We start from the raw sequence: 16,196 nt of genomic DNA, 5'->3' as shown, positions 1-16,196 counted from the left end.
TCATCCCCTACGACAAAAGGGGTGGGTGGGTGTGCCAGTTGTTTGCAGAGTGGTTTGAGGAGATGATTTAAGTGAATTGAGCCCCTTGCCAGTTGCTGAAGCAACTTCATTGATGTTTTGAACCTATGGACCTGTCTGAATTTGTCCATGGTGGTTAGGTATCGTTCTAAGGATTGGCATCAATGTTCTATTTATTTTTTAAACAAAAGAAGAAAAGAACATAGGAAAAACAAATTGAAACACAAATAAAAAGAAGACAAAAAAGAAAAAATGCAATATTTCATACAATATACAATAAATGCAATATACACAATTTATATAAAATTCCACTACATACATAATACCAATTCCAAGAAAAAAAAAACATCTAACATTCTTTCTGAAATGCTTCCAAGCCCAAAGATTAAAAACAATTCACAAATGTAAGAACCGTAGAGGTCATGTGGCCAGCCAGACAAGTCGTACACATCTGATCACCATCCCCATGCTCTTTTGTCCGCAAAATGTCCCCACATATTTACATCTTTGCCCATGAACAGCTGGACATTCCAATAAGATATGTTTAAGAGTTTCAGTCACCCTTGCAGCATCACACAATCTACAATTTGCTGGCAAAAGGTCCAACGGGCTGTACCTAACTAACAATGTTTTAGTTGCCAACATATTCCACCTAAAACGTAAAATGTGTACCTAACATACTTGGCTGGATACATTGCTAGATAAGAAGACAAAATACCCAATCTCTTATGAACATATTGTAACTGAGCCAAAGATGGATACACATGCATCATTTCCACTGTCTTAATCCAGTCATATTCATATAACATCTTCTTTACACTTAAAGGATTTTCCTTAAGATCTTGAAAGGATGGGCCCAATTCTCTCAGAAGGGCTTGACAATATAACGACATCTCATTAAGCCACATGCATGACATAGAATTAAAGATAACCCAAGATCATCATACAGGGTACCCTCAGTGGGACAAAGAATCTTTCAAACAGCTGATAGAATATTCCACTTCCCTCTTGCCTTCAAAGAAACAACACTGAGCTCATACCTAATAGCATGAATAGGCACAGAACTCGGAAGCCGTAACACCTAATACAAATTAATATTGTAGATAATCCACCATTTCCAAAGGATATACTTCAATGTCATAAATGATCTTGGGTATACTTTTACCTTCATAATACCTAATAGCAGGCACAAGTGAAAACCTACAGAAGCAGGTGTCTATTCTTCTCAATTGGTTCGAATGTGCGATAGCACAATTCTTCAACCATTCCTTCATTCTAATTGCATACGGATGAGAAACAAGCAAGAACCCCAAATAGATTAGTGGTGACACTTTCTCCACTGGATCTTTACTGATGTGCCACTTATGTGAACACTTAACCCTACCTTTTGCGCATTGCAAGATTTTAGATTTCATAGGCTTAATTTGAAGGAAGTGTCCATCCACAAAGCTTGAGAAGGCATTTAGAAGTCGTTGCAGCCCAACCGCATTGCAATTGAATAGGAAAATGCCATCAGCATACAACAACCAAACTGGGCACAAATGAAAAAGCTCTGGTGTGACAAAAGGAGCGAATTTCATATACTCGCCCAGATCAGATATATATAAGCTGTATAGCAAGAGGGCCAACATGCACCCCTCCCTAATGCCTTGGATGGTCTTAATCGGGTGCGATAGTAAGCCACTTGGTTTAATCTGACCTGTACTACTGAGTTAGAGTGCAATCCCATCATCAGCCACAGAAGACCAGGTGGTTCCCCCATCCATTGAGCTTTCTCCACAGCAAATTACGATCAACCATGTCAAAGGCAGATGTCAAGTTGATCGATGAAACAAAGACAGATTTATATTTACCACCCCAAGCTAGTCTTGAATGCCCTTAACTATGCAACTATTAAGAGAGGTTTCAAGATTCTTCCTGAACCATATCTGCCATTTATCAAGTCTGCCCGCCCGAACAGGCCTAAGATTCTAAATGGGACAGCAAGATCCCAGCAAAGACCTTGCTGTCCGCATCTAGTATAGCTATTAGCCTCTAATTTATTGGACTTGATCTCAAACTTTTTTTTATATGTAGGGACTATTTGAGATTTCGACCAGGAATTAGGGAAGATACCAGTGCTATCAATGGATTTAAACAAAATCGACAGAACTTGTGCCCATTCATGGGGATCTTGTTTAAACAAGAAGTTTTACAAGGAATTTGGACCAGAGGCACGGGAAATCACATCAAAGACCATTTCTTCCTCAAAATTAGATGGACCCAAAATGTAGTCATGGTCACCGTCACAGCACACATTATTGGGAGCACCCGTCACACGGGAATACAAGGTATTGAAATGTAGCACCCATTTTTCTTCTATGACAGCATTGAACTGTCCATTGAATTGAGGGGAGTTCAAGTTATTAATCACCCTCCACAATGCCTGTGCATTTTTGTTTTGTAATATCTTCAACACGCCTTTGCATCAGCCTGGACCTTTTCTGCCCGATTTTGACAAGACCAATTCCGACAGGACAAACACACTTTTTCAACCATAATATTCTTCCTTACCAGAGTTAAAGCCGTATTCTTCCTAATTTGACTCACCAATCTATGTTCTGCCCATTTTCTTTCGGCAACCTCTAGACTATATACATCTGTATGGCTTTACTTTTTTGCATACTATTTCCACCCCTTGAGCAGATAGACATCAGTTTTTTGGCAAAATCCTCAGCCAAGAGGGTGTCCGTTTTCCATTTTCTAGAAGTAGAACTTAAATATTCAACCATGGTTTTATTGACCCTCGCTGCCGTTACCACATTCCAAGAGATTCTGTTACCTCGAGAATTGACCAACAGATCCCAAGGCCCATATTCATTCGCGATAATGGGCTCATAATCTACTTTGAAAGTGGCCTGTCGCAGGAAATGTTCACTGTATGCCGAATGAATAACCCTTAGTTCAGAGCACTCTTCATGTGTCTTAAAATCTACACAGATATGATCTATGGTTGACTCAGCTCTCCCATGTGACCATGTAGGAGAGGCAGCAATGTCCCCCAAAACACTACCATTAATGGGATACAGACCCACTCCCTCCAAAAGGGCCCACCACATATGACCCTATCGCTGTTTAAGGGAACATGCGGGATCCATAAGATCAGAGCCCTGTAAGTCAGTCATATCTGCACATTCAGAGTTCAAATCTCCCACAACCATAAGCCTTCAATTTTTATTCTCACCATGCCAATCCTCAATACAAATTGCAAGCTTTCCCAGCAATTCCCTTAACTCACTCATACCATTGTGCCAATAGATGTTAAAAATAAGAAGATGACAGGGGAGTCATCACTGAGACGTACGTGCACTATCAGGACACCAAATTAAAGATTCCAGTGCTTCACCACAGAGGTATATGATCCTGACTTAATCAAAGTGATGGGACCCCTATACAGGTGACCCACGTCTCCTCTCCTGCCATCCTGACTAAACACCCCACATCCATCAAAAGATGGGGTAGATTGATGCCAGGTTTCTTGCAGGGACACAATCTAAAAGGGTTCAATCTCTGCACATACCAAGGGGTTCGTAAAAATATGTATATGCCCCCTAGTATTCCAGGACATCACATCCAGGGAGCTACACACACTTTTGGCACTAATTTCAGTGTATCGCCGCCAGTAGCCAGGACCAATCACTCGTCGCTTCTGAAGCCCTTATTTTCCTCTTCAATGCAGATCTTTCCTCACCCAACACGTGTTCACCCTTGTTTTTTTCCACAGCCCATGGCCCTTTTTCTCCTCCGTACTGGGGCTCACATGGAAACCGTGGGCTCGCAAGGCATTGCATTCATTCATAACTGGCTCATACACAAACCTAGAGCTGAAGTAGACCAGAGCCGTATCTGATCGGTTGGAGTCTGCAAAATCCACTCTCTGGAAATCCTGGGTGGTTATGTCTCTCAACCCCTGCACTTCCCAGAATAGACGGAGTATAGTCAAACGATTCAAAATCACTGATCCATTCTCAACAAGTACATTTTCAAGGAGGATTGTATTACATGCGTTCCTATTCTCTTTCTCTCAAATAGGTTTCTTATTCAAACTAGAAGGACTCGCCAAAGCCCGGGTACCCATGGGAAAGTGGTCTGCAGAGCCATTTACCATGGTTTAGGTCTTAAATGAGCCAACATTGCCCTCTGGAACACAGCCAGGGGCAAGATTACACATGCACCTCACCCTCTCGTACACTCCCACAGGCAACACACCCTGAACAAGTTTTGAGGATACCATATGCAGGCCCTCTTTTTCAAATGAGCCACTTAGTTCCTCATTGTGTGTGAAAGACATGTCATCCAAGTCAATTGCATTCCTATTTACATTTACAATTACCAGAGGGGCGTCTCTTTTTGACACACGAGACACTGCCAATCGTGTTGCAGGGAAATGAGTGGACATGTTTGTGTGTTAAGCCCCTTTGTGACTGCCTCTTACAACAATCTGGGCTAATTATCACAGCCGCTCGACAAGCCCCTAAAGAGCGTATCGATCGGGGAACAACCAAACCTAAAGAATGAAGGGTACTTGTGTTGGGTGAGGGAGGCAGATTCACTCCTGCAATAATTTCTTCTTAGTCAGTAATCTGATTAGGAGACAGATTGAGGAGGCATTCCGGAAGCGGCACTACGAAGGGTACGCTGGAATTGCATAAAGTTATTGGACGTCCCAGTTACCAGCCGTGGCACACTAGCTATCCACTGGCCTGGCGGCCGGACTGCCCAGACTGCACCTCTACACAGCTTGTGCCGGTCTGCGGTATGCTGGCATTTTTTTAAAGGTCTCCTCCTCAAGCCGTGACCCTCCTCCAATAGCCCACAGAGAAAGACGTTTTACCTCCTCCATACAGCAAAGCAGCGTTGCAGCAACAACAAAGAAGGACGTAAAAAGGTGCTCTTCCCAGACTGACTGCACCTCTGTGCAGCTACGCAGTGTTCTGTGGCACACAAGCTGTCCAGGACTGCAAGCATTTATCCCATTTAAGGGTTGTCAGTGGACCATAATTCTTTCCTCATCAAGTTTACCCTCATTCATCTGTCCTGCTGTTCATGGAAACCATTTAAGATTTGAGGAAAGTAAAGCGGTAGCGGGTGCATGTTGACACATGCACTGGGATGTTTCCCTCAACCTCATGGTTCAGCTCTAGTTTCTCAAGTTTTCTGCTTTGGTTTGGGGGCCATGGCATAGCCAGTGATAATCAAAAGTCTACAGTTGTGCTTTGTCCCATGCAATTGTGGTGAAAAAAAATACATATGCTACCACTCCTTTACCACCTTCCATGCTTCATAGGCAAGGCTTTGCACCACTCAAGTTTGCCATATTGAATTGTGCTGCACCGCCTCAAACTAGTCTAACCCTTTGTCACAGCGTGCGTGTCCTAACCGAATATGCACCGGGTATCCTGCGAGGAGATCCCTGCTTCTTGACTGTCCACTTCTTACTTATTTCCTGTTTGGCTCAGACAAGCATGTTTTATAACAGGGCCTCGTTTGGCGAGATGGCTTTAGTGTATAGAAATAGCAACATTAGGCGGGCCAGACACTGCCTCAGGCCTTTGAGAACTGTAGGTATACCAGAATCGCTGAAACATATCTGACTATGTCTGCTGCAAGTTGCAGTTTTCTCACCAAGCTCTGAGAGTCTTCTTGTTGTTTGTACACCATGTTATGAGAACCGGGATGAGGATAACCTTATGCATTGTTTTTAATGTTCATTGAAAGTTGTTTTGTACACCCCTTCCATAGAAGACCATGTTATGTAAACATATAAAACCGATGTACACCAGGGAAGGGAAGGGGGGGGGCACTTTATAGCGTTCCGTCAGGACACTGGGTTCAGGTGTTTTGTGTTCTCTCCTGTCTCGTAGCTGTTTGTTTCCTGCTTTGACAACTGCCATTAAAGATGCTTACTGGCCAACCCTGTCATTGGATTCTTTGCTGAATGGTGAATTTTTCCACAACACAATTTTGGAAAAGTGTCCCTTTTGCCCACCGTCTCTACATTCAAGACCAAGTTCTCAGCCGTAAGTGGATTTGCCCATTCCTATTGGGAAATCTAGGCACTTGGCTAAGCGCTGACTGGGCGCCTGGCTACCCTCTGAAGCCAATGGGCCCAGGCTTCTCCACGACCTGCAAGCATCTGTACTGCCTCCACGCACTTAGGGGCTATATCTGTTACCCTACAGACCCCCCTCATCTTTGCACTACCCTGAGTTGGGTCCCCCGGCAAGCGCTGCCCTGACCACACTTCCCCTTTCCCTCCCCCTGGCTCTTCTCCTCTCCCCCGTCTGCACTTGCATAATCTGAATGACACAAGGCCCAGCAAGATGGTTTGTCTCGTCCCCATTTGTCTCCCTACCTTGTCTTGTCGCGTCTAGAAACACTTGTGTACAGGCGCATTATAAATGGCTCATCATATCATATCATATCATGTGACTAGCAATGCAAAACATTGATCTTCCTCAGGGACCACGAAGTGCAAGAGCACGGTCCTTTACTCTGATATAAGAAGGAAAATAACTGGACTCTAGGTGATCCATTTTATTGATGCGTGTACAATATGTGCTACCATTGGACGCGTGCATTACATAGTATGGTGTTAGTAAGCAATGTCTTTGTAGTTTAGGTTTTGTTAAAGACCTTTGGAGCTCTCTTCTAATATATTCCAGATATCCTATTTTATGAAAAAAATGGCTAAGGGCCTGATTTTGTGTCCTTGCTGCTGAGATGTTAGATTTAAATTGTATGCATGATATTCATGAATGTATAAACGTTGCACTTTTGAGATGCCTGGATCTCGCATACGTGTTTAATTTATTGGCCTTTATTTGCATATTGCTATATTTAATATTATCTCTGTATTGTTTTATTTTATTTCTGTATTTCATCTTTTATTTGGCTTATGTTTGATGTTGATGGAGATTATCCGAATGAACTATTACTAACTGACTTAATCCTAATCTTTCTTTTTTTCCTTTAGTGTGGGTGGTCTTGGCGCTGGAGGAGGTCTCTTGATATCAATGAAGCAGAAGTATGTCAATCCTTTTTTTTCCTAACCAGATGAGGGGCTGGGTGAAGTCAGTTTTTCCATTCTTGGTCATCCTTTCCTTGTTGTGGGTCATTTCTTCTCATTGTGAGGCTGTGCATGCTGAGGTCCCCTTCTTCAAGCCCTTGTAGATATTTTCTATTAAATTGATCAATGTCAGCAAACCTTGCATTCTCTGTTACCCATGGTCGCAGATTGGGGAGACCTAAGGCTTTGCTCATCCCTGGGTTTATGAACGGAGCAAACTAGGATGCTGATCCAGCAGAATGTATACATTCGCCAACCTGTAGCCTAATTTTAAAGGTGAACAGGGGTGCCTCGAATAGATGCAGTACTAAGCTGAGAAGCCTAATAATTATGATAGAGTATGATATGATATGTCATTTATAACGCACCTATACACAAGTGTCGCAAAGCGCGACGAGGCAAGGGAAGGGGAACAGAGGGAGGACAAAGACAATGATCTTACTAGGCCAGGTGACATTGAGATCGGGCAAGTGCGAGTAGCAGACCACAAACATTTGCAAAAACGCAGAGAAAAGTTACATAGAAAATGACCTCTTATAATTGCAGCTATGGTTTAATCAAGTTCAAAACTTGGCATTTTCATGTCCTATTCTGAAAGACACTTGTCCTGTCTTCCTCTCTCCCTCATCCTTCCCCTCCCCCCCAGCACTATCTGAATCGGTAGCAGACCTAGTAAAATAGTTGCCTCGTTCTGTTCTCCTCCTTCTCCCTCTTTCCAATTCCCCCTGGCCCACCCGCCTCCTGTTTTCTTTCCTGCACTACCTCAATTGCCATTCGGAATGGTAATGTAGCAGCATGTCTGTCTCACTCTCCTTCCCACCCCTCCTCCCAATCACTGTTCATTTTGCTCTTACTCTTCAGATATGTCCCCCAGAGATATCTGTTGCAGCTTGTTTTGTTTTCCCCTCCCTTTATGTTCCCCCCTCAACCCCCTGCAGCACCATCTGAATTTTCATCTGACATAGTAAAATTGTCCCTTGTTTTGCTCCTCTCCCTCTTTCAAATCCCCCCGCATCACCCTCCTCCTGTTTACTTTCCGGCACTACCTCAATTGCCGTCAGGCATAGTAATGTAGTTGCTTGTCTGTTTCACTCTCCCTCCCTCACTCCCTCCCTCCCCTTAGCACTTGCACTATCTGAAATTTCGTCAGGCTAATTATGATAGTTGATCTTTGTTCTTTTCACATTCTGACTGAAACACATTGTGTATAGGCGCTATACAAATAAACAATCAATCAATCAACCACCATGCTGGCATGTATGGCACACCTTTGAACAGGTTTTGCCTCGACATTGCTATGGCTGGATTGACTGGCTTCTTTGTATTAGTACTTTGCAATTTGGTATTCTCGGGGTACAATACTGGGATTGGAAGAGGTTTCTTGGCCCTCGAATCCAGTAAGGCCATATTCCCTGCTAAACACATACCTGTCCCATTGCCTGCAGATTGTCAACAACCGTACCCATTAGCGATGTCCACCCTCACCCCCTTCCCTCTTTATACCATGAAATGTACCTCAAAGGGAACCCTCCCACCTCCCTTCTACACTATGACTGCTCACACTGCTACCTGCCTAATCTGTTTCCTCTAATCTCTGCACCAACAGTACTATGCCTTATGGTGTGCCTCATACTGACTGCTTCTCAGCTGCTCTCTTAATGCCCTGCTTCATTTGAAAGATGAAAACAAAGCATGTTTAACTCTTTTCTATTATCTGGTTTGCTTCTAACTGCGCATCTACCTTTTTGTACTGCTTTAGAGTGCTTTTTTAGCTCAAATTGAATTCAGGTGTGCTTCCAACCGTGCAGTCGCCAAGCTGTAACCTAATTCCAAAGGTGAACAGGGGTGCCCTGAAAAAAAAGAGCTGTTCACTACTAAGCTGACACAAACCCAATAGTTATGAAAGAGAAGCAGACCACACACATCTCCAAAAACTAAGAGAAAAATGACCTAGCATATGTATCTTGTCATCTTGCCAAGGAGGAACACAGTCCACCTCTCCGTGTAGTTAGCAGTGTCTTCCTGCGCCTGACTTTTCAAGTGTATAAAAGGACGACCCTTTCCTTAGTCCAGCCTATTTATTCATCTCACCAATGAAAAAGAAATCTGAGCAGGAACCCCACCAGCCTTGCTGAAGTTCATTACTGACCGGTCTATTCTCCCATTAATGATACGTTCATGGAAAACAGCCCTCCAAACAACCTGCACCCCACATTTTTCTCAAACCAACTCATAAGCCCCTACTTTGTTGAAGACACAAGTATACTGAAACACTGGAAACAGTACCCCCCAGTGCTCAAAGCAAAACACACAAAGAAAGCCCAAGAGCACAAATGCCACCTATTACGAGTTCTACAAACATCAATAGCTCAGCACAACACCTGTCTGACGCCTCTTTCCACCCTAACCCACCCACTCCCATTTTGCCTGACAGAGCCACGAGAGCTCCTAGACACCATGCAAATGGCAGCGGTGTGCAGAAGAAAGCAACATAACAAAACATAAGCCAACTGTCTCCCAGATTTCTTTTTTTTTTAAATCCCTTCTTCTAGTCACCGATAGACTAACCCAGTGACTCACTGAAAGGGAACCAAGGTCTAATAGAAGCTTGACCCATAAGGAGATGCGGGAATATGACCTGAGTGGCTTCGATGAGAAAGACATGGCAGGATGGAGCTCTAGTGGTTCCATGTAAAAATGTTCCCTGACAAAAAAGTCGCAGATTTTTGCGGCGACATTATTACATTGAACATGCGGGGGGGGGGCACCCCTGCAATCCCTGTTTTTTTAAAAAATGGGAGCAGGGTACATCCCCACAACATGTCCCCAAACATAATATCACTGTATATAATGTGGTCAATGGCTTTTCCCAGCGACATTATGTATGGGGACATTATGTATGGGGACATTATTACCTAATACCACTCTAGTGACGTCGGTGCTAGTGTGGGTGCCTGACGATGTGTGTGCATGTGGTGGGTATTATGCATTGCATGGGTGACACATGTTAAACCCAGGTCTCTCACCATGTTCCCCACCAGCACCCCAGGAACATGGTCCGCAGAGTGCATATCTGTTTTCGTGTTAGGTCTTCCTTTGAAAAAAAGCCTCCATTCAGCACCCAAGAAAAGCCGACAAGACCCTTCACTGGCCAGCACGCTGATCAGGCTACAGAATGCCCAAAGGGCACCCATCTAGGGAGGTTGGATTCTGGTGCTCTCTGTACCAAAGCCAAATACACCTTCATTGAGGAAGTGCCATGCATTGGTTGGTCTTTAGGACCTTGGGGAGGGCATCCCCTCACTGATGTCTCAAGGATCCCACAAGTCCACAGAACCGAGGGAAATGGCGATCCAACAGCTCTCCTTTCGCCTCACCCTCCATTTAGTCTAGTGGTCTGCAGCTAAATGTGTGAATTAGGGAAACAGGCAAGGAGATATGAATATGAGTGCATGCCAACATTTTGGGTTGCTGGTACCCTGTCAGTTGCTGCAGGACTGCCAGAAAAAAGATGCGTTATACACCAAGGGATGCTCTTCAGACACTCCCATTGGACCTGCTGCAGGCTCTATGAACCCGGAAGTCCGCGGATAGTTCAGAATGCCTCATTCCAGGGCGCATCTGCAGCCAATTGCCCAAAACATGCTTTATCAACAGGCCTGTGTGTATACACAGAGTCGTCTTGGCTAACCAGGCAGATCCTTGAATAATAAACAGTAGTCTCCTGCCTACACATGTCCATGTAAATACCAAAAGCGAAGTGGGCAATACCCCCTGGAGGTAGAGAACAATAACACACGTACTATATAAGCATATAAAGGCCTTCCTTTCATTCATCTTTAATGCCCTTTTGTTGACTCTCTTCGTGCTCATGAAAGAGTGAGGGTGTTTATAATAGAATTATGGACTTAGCGGTTCCAGGCGTTATGGGCCCTTAAACCTTGTTTGTTGCCTTCACTACGCTTGGGCTTTATTTCGGCCTTCAGTGGCCCTAACGCCTAGTATGGCCCTAGGACTGACTCTTTCAAGCTTAGATGTATCACTGGAATGTGGGTGGGCCATTGTAAACAGCGATCTACAGAGGGCCTTAACAGTGTTCCAAAGCTTGATGTTTCTCTGCCAACTTTCTGCAGCAATGCTTAGCCTCTTCATTGGCCAACTTTCCACCATGGTAATTCTAACCTGTGGTAAAACGTTTTTTGTAATTTTGACCATGTTTTATTGGCATTGCAACCCGAGGGGCGAGGGTTGTAACAATTGTTATCGACCTTTAACCTTGTTCTGTAACCTCTGCTTCACGTCTAGCCCATAACTCAGTGTGAGCCGAAAACACCTGTTACAACCCTCATGTGCGGGCTATAATGCTCAATTATTTGGAGACAGTATTGGACATTTCAATTAAAAAAGTTTCAGAAATGCGGGCTGGGTTTTCATTTGCTCAGAATATCACAGTCTGTCTAATCTGTGGTACAAAGAAGCGCAACCACACCATAAATTGTTTTTAATATTCTCTTCTCTGTCAACCAGTCAAGCATGGAATCGTATTCAAAATAAGGGCCCTGGTATTTAAATGCCTCCATTCCATAGCCCTACATCATTATTATTACTATTTTGTTATGTCAAAATAGAACAAAAAGCATACTCTTGATACAATAGCTATGATATAATTAAGCCTTATAGAAAGAGTAAGTGGTAATTACCGTGGGATAATGCCCAAAGGCAATATGTTGATGGAGGACATTTTCATCAACTGAAAATGATCCCCTCCCCCCCCAAGATGTATAAGCCTATTAGCACTATGTTGTAAAATAATACAGTGTATGAAATGCCAGCTAAAAAAAGAACAAGAACATGAATTAGACAGTATTATTTTATTTTTGTCTAGTTATCAAATAATGTTTAAGTTGTAAGTACTTGACATTTTTTTAAAACTACATGGTAGTATTGTTTTAAAAATGAGGACAACTTTTGTCAGGCTGCTGCTGAAGTCACAGTGTTTGGAATGAGGTCTATAATATAGATTATTGACCGCTTTCAGAGCTTTCTCATTGGTTTAGAAAAGGTCAGTAATGACTTACTTCTAGTTAATTAGGATTCATGTCTCCATGTCTTGTACTGTTTATAAAGAACTATCTTTTATAAATACATTTGTTTTACAGTTAAACAAAGTTTGCCTCACTTACAAAACACTCCCCTTGGTAATGTTGCTAACATTTTACTCCCTAAAAAATCATTTAACCCAACTTTAAAATAAATATGGAATAAAATACTCCCCCTTCAAAACATATCTGGAGCCCTGCATGCAGACTTGCATTAATACATTTAAATATTGCTTTACACATAATATCCAGAATACCATTAATTTGCACTTGCAGTGGGGTGCAGCAGCCAATCAAGCTGGCCATAACGCAGGGATTTGGGGTTTAATCATGTGCTGTAAGCAGTCAGAGAATAGGTTACAAACCTACCAGTGGATCCTCCGTTCTGCCACGCACCCTCCACACAAAAAGAAACATAAATACAAAGAAACGTACTTGCCACCTCTGGGACCCTTCTCTGCAGGTCGCCTCTGTATCTTTTCTGTCTGCCATAGGAAAAGCCATGTGTCTGTTCCCTCTCTTGATGAATGAATGCATGTTTTATAAGGCTCAACACGCCTAAAGGCCGCAGTGTGCACTGAAGAAGCGATCATAGAGAAAAAAAGAAACCTGAAAATCAAAGCAGAGAACTACGCCACTTTTGGTGGTCGCCCTTTTGATTTTAGGAGCTTTTTGGGTGATCCTATGAGTGATTTCGCACACCCCACACCCTTTTTGCTGGGGTGCCAATGGTTATAATTACCTAGATGGTTCTCCGCCCCCTATCCAGGGCCTGCCAGAAGGTGGCGCTAATCAGGTTGGAGAGGTGCATAGTGCACATTACCTGCCCCATTGCAATTTCTCACTCTAATTGGTTGTATTTTTGCCCATGTGCTTCCAAGCCACTTGTCAACACAATTATTACCCTGACTGAGTCCGAGCACCCTGATTCAGACTACTGGCAGATAGGCTTTGGAACTCCGCTGAAGCTAATTGAGGAGAGTTGGAAAAAGAAACCCTCTCCTAACCACCGCTATGTGCTCTTGGATCAATTCCCTTCCTGATTTGCCCGGGACCTTGCTTTTGACTGCAGTCTCTCTTGTACTGACTCCAGTTTCTTGGCTCCATCGAGTATGGATATTGCATCATCACGCAGGTGAGTATGGGCGCGGACAAAGTGTGCCACAACACCTATGGTTATCCAGTATAAGGATTATCTGTCTCATTTTCTTCCCACCATTGGTTTTACATTGCAGAGCAAACTATCCTAAGTGGAGTGCTGCAGGGACACATTCTGGCCCCTAAAGTTTTCTCAAAGTAACATTTATTTATTTACGTATTTATTTATTTTATTTGTACATTTATATAGCGCATTTAACCCTTGGCCGTCTAGACACTGGTTACAGCTTTGTATGATACAGACAGTTAGCGTAAGTGCTGCTAATGAAATTGTCAGGGTGCATGCCCTGACAATTTGGCCTGCCGCTTGCTCCAAAGACAATACAGACTCTCTGTCCTGTCCGAGAAGAGAGTCCACATCCAAGCCTGTGTCTCTGCTGCCTCTTACAACACGGCCAAACTCTTTAAAATCTGCAAGGAGCTGGCCAATCCTTCTGCAGTCTCCACCTATTCTGTTCCCTCCCAGGCCCTCTGTATAGCCCTGGTTTCTCACTTCACTACTAAAACCCACACAATCCTGCCTCGCTCTCCGCTTCCTCTCCCTCTACTGCTCTCGGCCCCCCTCCGGCTGCCTCTCCCTCTCCTCCTCCTTTCTCCTCTTTCTCTCTGATAACACCTGACAATGTTTCTAGACAAGCCCAATCTATGAAATTGTCATCAATCAGGCACTCCCTTGCTCATCCAGAACCATCAATGAACACATTGACACCCTCGCTCCAGCCTTGGCTGATTTTTGCAATCACTCTTTAACCACTGGTGTTTTCCCTCCTCTCCTCAAGCACTGCCTTGTGCACCCCCTCCTTAAAAAGCCTTCTTCCGATCCTACCTGTCCGGCAAACTTCTGGAAAACTGGCCATCTCGCAGCTTACTTTCCACACTGAAACTGTTGGCTGTCTCCATGACCACCAATCTGGCTTCAGATCAGCCAGAGACACAGAAACTGCTCTCCTGAACCCCCATGAAGATCTGCTCTCCAATCTCGACACCAGCACCCCTTCTGTTCTCATCCTCCTTGACCTCTCCTCAGCTTTCGACACGGTCAATCACACCATCCTGATCAACCGACTCTGTGAGAACCAGGGAATCAGGTCCAACTTGGTCCTTTCTCTCCACCACCTCTCTCTCCACATGTGGTGTTCCCTAGGGCTCTAACCTCTCACCCACACTCTTCAATCTCTACGTGGCCCCTCTGGCCCACCTAATCTCCAATTTCTGCTCTAACTTTCAGTGTTTTGCGGAGGACACATAGCTTTATTTCCAACTCCCTACAGCCTCCTCTCCTCTCTCACACATTCCAGACTGTTCGCAAGTCAGGATTGGTGCGCCTCCAACGATCTCTGCCTTAATGCCAGTAAGCCAGAGATCCTTCTCATCAAGACTCCTTTTCCAGGTTTCCCTCTTGGCCGCCCTCCATGGGCCCTCTTCCTTCGCCTTCCTGTGAGGCACAAAACCTTTGTGTCATCTTTGACTTCACCGTCTCCTTCTCTTCTCACATCACAGACCTTTCCAACAAGGCCCACTACCAGCTGTATCTCCTCTTCCTTTTCTCTGCTTCCCCCAGAAGCTCATAGTATCCCAAGCTCGGGTTCTCTCTAGATTGCACTACTGTAACAGCCTCTTTCTCAATCAGTCTTCCTCTACTCTCCACCCTCTGCAGGTAATCCAGAACAGGACTGCAAGACTTATCCTTGGCCCCAAGTGCAAGGACCATATTTCTCCAGCCTTTAAATCTCTTCACTGGCTTCCGGTGGCTGCAATGATCAAGTTCAAGACCCTCTACATTGTCCACAAGGCTTTCTGGGGCTGGGGCACCCACTACAGTCAACACTCTTCCTAAATACCTTCCTTCTCGAGCCTTCACTCTGCTGCCTCCAACTCTCTGAGGGGCAGACGCTTCTCCAGGCAGAGAGTAGGGGGCAGATCACTTTACTCTGCAGGTGCCTCACTCTGGAACAGCCTCCCTGCCCCTTTCAAACTTGAGCCAGACCGCCTCAAATTCCAGAAGCAGCTCAAAACCTTCATTTTCTCCTCTGCTTTCTCTTGCTCCCTCCCCTTCTGACCTACCTGTCTGCTGTGCCGACAGGTTGCTTGGTTACCCTCTGAATCTCATGGGGTACCTGGGTCCACTTGATCAGTCTCCACTGTACTGCCGCCGGCCTGTTGCACACTAGGGACTGTATCTGTAACCTCTACAGTGCCCCGCCTACTTGCACTTACCTAGAGCCGAGCTGTCCGGGCTGCACTTATTCAGAACAATGCTGCCCTGATTTCACTTTCCCCTTCCCACCCCTCGCACTTCCCTCATCTCCCTCCCATGCACTTTGCGTTCCGCACTTGCATGATCTGAATGACACAAGGCTTAGTAAGATCGTTTGTCTTGTCGACCCTCCGTACCCTACCTTGTCTTGTCGACCCTCCGTACCCTCCCTTGTCTTGTCGCACCTAGAAACACATGTGTACATGCCTGTTATAAATGACATCATATCATAGCATATCACCTTTGTCAGTTCAGTCCATGTGGTAGTTCTTCACAATCGGAAAGTCTGAAAGAGACTGGAAAAGCTGCAGACCAGACCAAAACCAGACACTTGAAACTATGACTGTGTGCGCGATCCCGAACCTCTAGCTTTAAGATCAATGACGAGAGTAGTTGGTTTAAGCACCGATTATTTGCCTGGTTGTATTTTATTCCCTAGTCAGAGGAAGGGAGCTCACATAACTCTTTTGATGCCCAACCTCAGTGCTTCATTTGTAAAAGAATAAGTTTGCGGGCTCAAATATTTTCTAACATGACGCATCAGGACGAGTAGCTT

The sequence above is a fragment of the Ambystoma mexicanum genome, chromosome 11, assembly GCF_040938575.1.
Source record: "Ambystoma mexicanum isolate Mex_15411 chromosome 11, UKY_AmexF1_1, whole genome shotgun sequence".
NCBI lineage: Eukaryota > Metazoa > Chordata > Amphibia > Caudata > Ambystomatidae > Ambystoma > Ambystoma mexicanum.
The sequence above is the reverse complement of the archived record's forward strand: the minus strand, read 5'-3'. Positions refer to the sequence as shown.